This window comes from Squalius cephalus, assembly GCF_949319135.1.
Source record: "Squalius cephalus genome assembly, chromosome: 1".
In the NCBI taxonomy this organism is placed as follows: Eukaryota; Metazoa; Chordata; class Actinopteri; order Cypriniformes; family Leuciscidae; genus Squalius; species Squalius cephalus.
The window spans coordinates 24,440,358-24,445,008 of NC_137122.1; positions in this window are offsets into that span (position 1 = coordinate 24,440,358).

Consider the following 4,651-nt stretch of genomic DNA (forward strand, 5'->3'; position numbering starts at 1 on the left):
TTCTTTGAAGTCTCAGTTAAAGAGCGCTTTGGGTCGGGTCGATTGTAACGAGCTTTCTCGTGTGAGTAAAACTTTCAATAATGAATGGAAGGAAATGTTTCTTTCTTTTACAGTCCACATTGTGTTCCTGGATGATCCAGACTTCACTACAAATATAGTTTATTGCTTTATTGTTTATTGATTTGAGTAGTGAATTTGAAAGGCAGATTTTTTGAGTAAGACTGTGTGGTTGTTTACAAGGTCAAGCATCACTATTGTGGTCTATGGTCAAATCCAATTAACATTTTAAGTTTGTTGTTTTGCAAACTGTTTGTTTTAAAATTCACCTTAGAAACACTAAAGCAACACCCTGACAACAACTCTGAACACCCTAGCAACCGCATATTAACGATCTCACAACCACGCGAATCACTTTAGAAACCGTAAAGCAACGCCCTGGCATCTACCCTGAACACCCCAGCAACCGCATAGCAACGCTCTCTCAACCCACTCAAATCACTTTAGAAACAGTAATGCAATTATGCAACGCCCTGGCAACTACCCGGAACACCCTAGCAACCGCATATCAATGATCTCACAACCACGCAATTCACTTTAGAAACAGTAAAGCAATGCCCTGGCAACTACCCTGAACACCCCAGCAACTGCATAGCAACGCTCTCTCAACCCACTCAAATCACTTAAGAAACAGTAATGCAATTATGCAACATCCTGGCAACTACCCGGAACACCCTAGCAACCGCATATCAATGATCTCACAACCACGCAATTCACTTTAGAAACAGTAAAGCAACGCCCTGGCATCTACCCTGAACACCCCAGCAACAGCATAGCAACTCTCTCTCAACCCACTCAAATCACTTTAGAAACAGTAATGCAATTATGAAACGCGCTGGCAACTACCAAGAACAACCTAGCAACCCCATTGCAATGTTCTCTCAACCCACTCAAATAACTTTAGAAACATTAAAAGAAACGCCCTGACAACTACCCTGAACAACCAAGCAACCGCATAGCAACATTCTAACCACTGAGAACACCATAGCAACACCTTGGAAACAACCTACAATGCTTTGGCAGATTTTGGCAAGCAAAATGTAAAAGAAAGACAAATACTTGCACATGTAGCTCACTAAACATAAAACACACAGATTTTGTATTTCCGTCATGAACTGACAAACAGAAATGTTCTATTTGTGTAAAAGCACAAAACAACAGTCCATTAGAGCAGTACAGCTGTAGTCCCCAGACTCGACCAGCTCTATAGGTGATGGGTTGTGGCCTTGAACTGCTCGCTTCGACATGGTGGTTTAAAATAGCCAGACTTAAGAGACGTATTTATAGGCAGCATTTGCGTTGCTATGCGTTTCCCTGACACCAGACACTACAACTCAATGGTTTGCTTGCGTCAGAGCAGCATCCACGACACACTTCGTCAGATTCGATAGCCAGCGTCCCTTACGACCTGGTGAACACACAGAGATGGGCTGACACCCGACACATACAGTAGATCAGATGTTTGACGCCCAGGACCAGGCCTTCTTCTCTCCACGGGAAGGTCTGGAAAGACCTTTGGAGAAATAAAAATAAACACAAATGAGTCCAGTGTTATTTCATACTACTGTATTATCTATTCAAATTTTGAAGTAGCTTTTATTTTTATGTTTTCAGTTTTTATTCTAACTTAAGTTTTGGTAATTTTGTTGTACTTTTGTCATTTGTATTGGTTTTTAGAATTTCGGTTTAGATTTAATTATATTTTTTGCTATATTTTTTAGTTTTTGTGAATTTGGGATTTCAAGTGCTAAAGTACTCAAGTACCACTTTTAGTCAATTAAGTTTTTAATGTAACACTCAAAAATGAATTCACTACCCTTACTTAATTCAACTGAAGAACATTTATTTAATTTAGTTAATTCAATTATTTTTCAGTTTATTTGGGTCAACACAATTTAGTTGGTTTAGGTCAAATTAATTTACTCTAGTATGTTAAACTTAACATTACTACATTTGAAAACACCCAACCCTACTAGCAAACTACTTAACACCCCAAACATCCTAGCAACCACTTAACCACTTAGGGCGGGCGTACACCGTGCGAGTTCGGACACTCGGGAGGTCGTGAGATATTGCACACGTTGCGAGTCAGTTTAACTGATAATCGCGTCAAAGCAGCTGGTACACGGTACGACTGTCCTGCACGAATTTTATCCCGAGCCGGCAGCAATCACGTGAGCTTTCCCGCTAAACACAGAAACCGTCAATGTTGCATGCAGGCAAAGCTTCAGATAGAAAAATGACAGAAATGTGTGTGCAAACAAATGATTTGTTGAAAAGCAGAAAACAGTAGCCATTCCTTTCAACATAAAAACGAGAGAGAGAGAGAGAGAGAGAGAGAGAGAGAGAGAGAGAGAGAGAGAGAGAGAGAGAGAGAGAGAAAAGTGTGTGTGTGTGACAGTGTATGTGCACGCTGTATGGTTGCTGCCACTGAGGTATTATAGGGGACAGCTGGTGAAAATCGGGCCGACTCCCCGAATTTTTTAAACATGTTTAAAAATTATCGGGAGGTCGGGAGGTGCTCGTAACGTGCTCGGCTCGGCTCATAATTCCTCTCACACGCTGCGAGCCACGACCATGCGAGCATCACCGATTCCACTCGATTTCTCCCGAGTGAAAAAAATCATCTGCGAGCTCGTAAAAACAGCAAAAATCGCACCGTGTACGCCCGCCTTTAACCTCCACAACACTGTAGCAACCACTGAACCACCCAGAACACCCTAGCAACCACTTAAACACCCAGAACACACTAGCAACCACTTAACTACCAAGAACACCCTAGCAACAACTTAACCACCACCAGAACACTCTAGCAACCACTTAAACACCCAGAACACATAGCAACCACTGAACCACCCTGAACACCCTAACAACCATGAAACCACCACCCAGAACACCCTAACAACTGCTTAATAAACGCCCAGAACACGTTAGCAACCACTTAACCACCCAGAACCCTCTAGCAACCACTTAACAACCCAGCCAGAACCCCCTAGCAACCACTTAACCACCCAGCCAGAACATTCTAGCAACCAATTAAACACCCTAAATACCCTAGCAACCGTTTAACAACCAGGAGGAACACTCTAGCACCCACTTAACCACCATGAACACTCTAGCAACTGCTTAATAAACACCCTGAATACTCTAGTAACCACTTTAACACCCTAGCAACCACCTAACCACCCTGAACACCCTAGCAACGGGTTAACAACAACCCAGAACGCCCTAGCAACTGCTTAACAACCACCAAGAACACTCTAGCAACCACTTAACCACCCAGAACACCCTAGCAACTGCTTAACCACTCAGAACCCCCTAGCAACCACTTAACCACCCAGAAAGAACTAAACAACAAGAACTGGCAAACTTTTCTGACTGAACTATTCAAGTGGAATATTTGTGAATTAAAGAATATTACATCTGTGATATTTCATTCCTCATGCTGTGTAGCCAAACCCTCAAGACATTTAATAAGCAGAAGGCTGAGGGAAACATGTGGTTTAACTCTAGCATCTCTCTGTCTTTGAGTTTCATTTGATTAAATGGACTCATGCAACTTATAGAAGCACCAGGGGGTTCCTGAACACAACCCAAGATCTCTGTCTGTTGAAAGATCACTGCTGTGGCCCCGGGGACAGAGACACAGCTGAGGTCTCACAGTGAGGGGTGGCTCAGCGTTTGGGCCTCAGCACGACATCACTTCCTCCAGCCGTTTCTTCACCTGACTTTGAGAAACCAGAAGGTCGAACGAGCTCATCCTGTCCTGCCAGCAAACAATAAACCAAAGCAATGTACTTTGGAACAAAATAACCCAGGGCTACATTAACCCAGGGTTAAATGCTCAGTACTATGTCAACGACCACAACCGTGCAAAGAATCCACTGTTTTCCTCCTCTGAGCTCCATCAGCTTTTATTCGTCTCAGCTTTGGGCTCTTGTCTGACCTTTGACATCCTCTAAATAAGAGCAGAGTGAACTAGAGTAAATGGTTTCTGTGTTAATGCAGTGAGAAAGACCCTTAAGAGTGTTTCTATTCATGAATGAAATACACTGTGCTTCACCTCCTACAGCGGCTCCGCTCTTTAAACACGAGAATGAGAAGCTGTTCCTTGCAGGAATTATTTTGCTTTGCCCATAAAAGTTGGCGAAACACTAAAAAGTTATGTCATCCTGCAGTATTGTGTTTCTAACAGAGCGAAGCATCACTCCTGCTGTTCTGAGCTTCAATTCAACACATTGCAAGCAAAAAAAACCAGCCTGAACTGAGGAGTTTAGAAAGCTAGATCTGCTTAAGTGTCTCATAGAGAGACAGGACGGCCAATTAATGCTCTGAAAACTCTGTCATGGTTTCAGGGATGGAAGATCTCAGCGTGGGATCACTGCACTTCCCGTGCCAGACAGTTCCTGGCAGTGACATGACTTTGAACCGGCATGCATTCAGGAGGAAGACTGAATAAAGCACATCTGATCTCACCGATCTGAGCGATTCATCTTAGTAAAAAACAAAAGTAACTGTCATCCATTTCACTTTATTCACATTGACAGGGTGACTCCCTAGTTCTCTTCCTTTATTTGATTGTGAATAAAAGCCA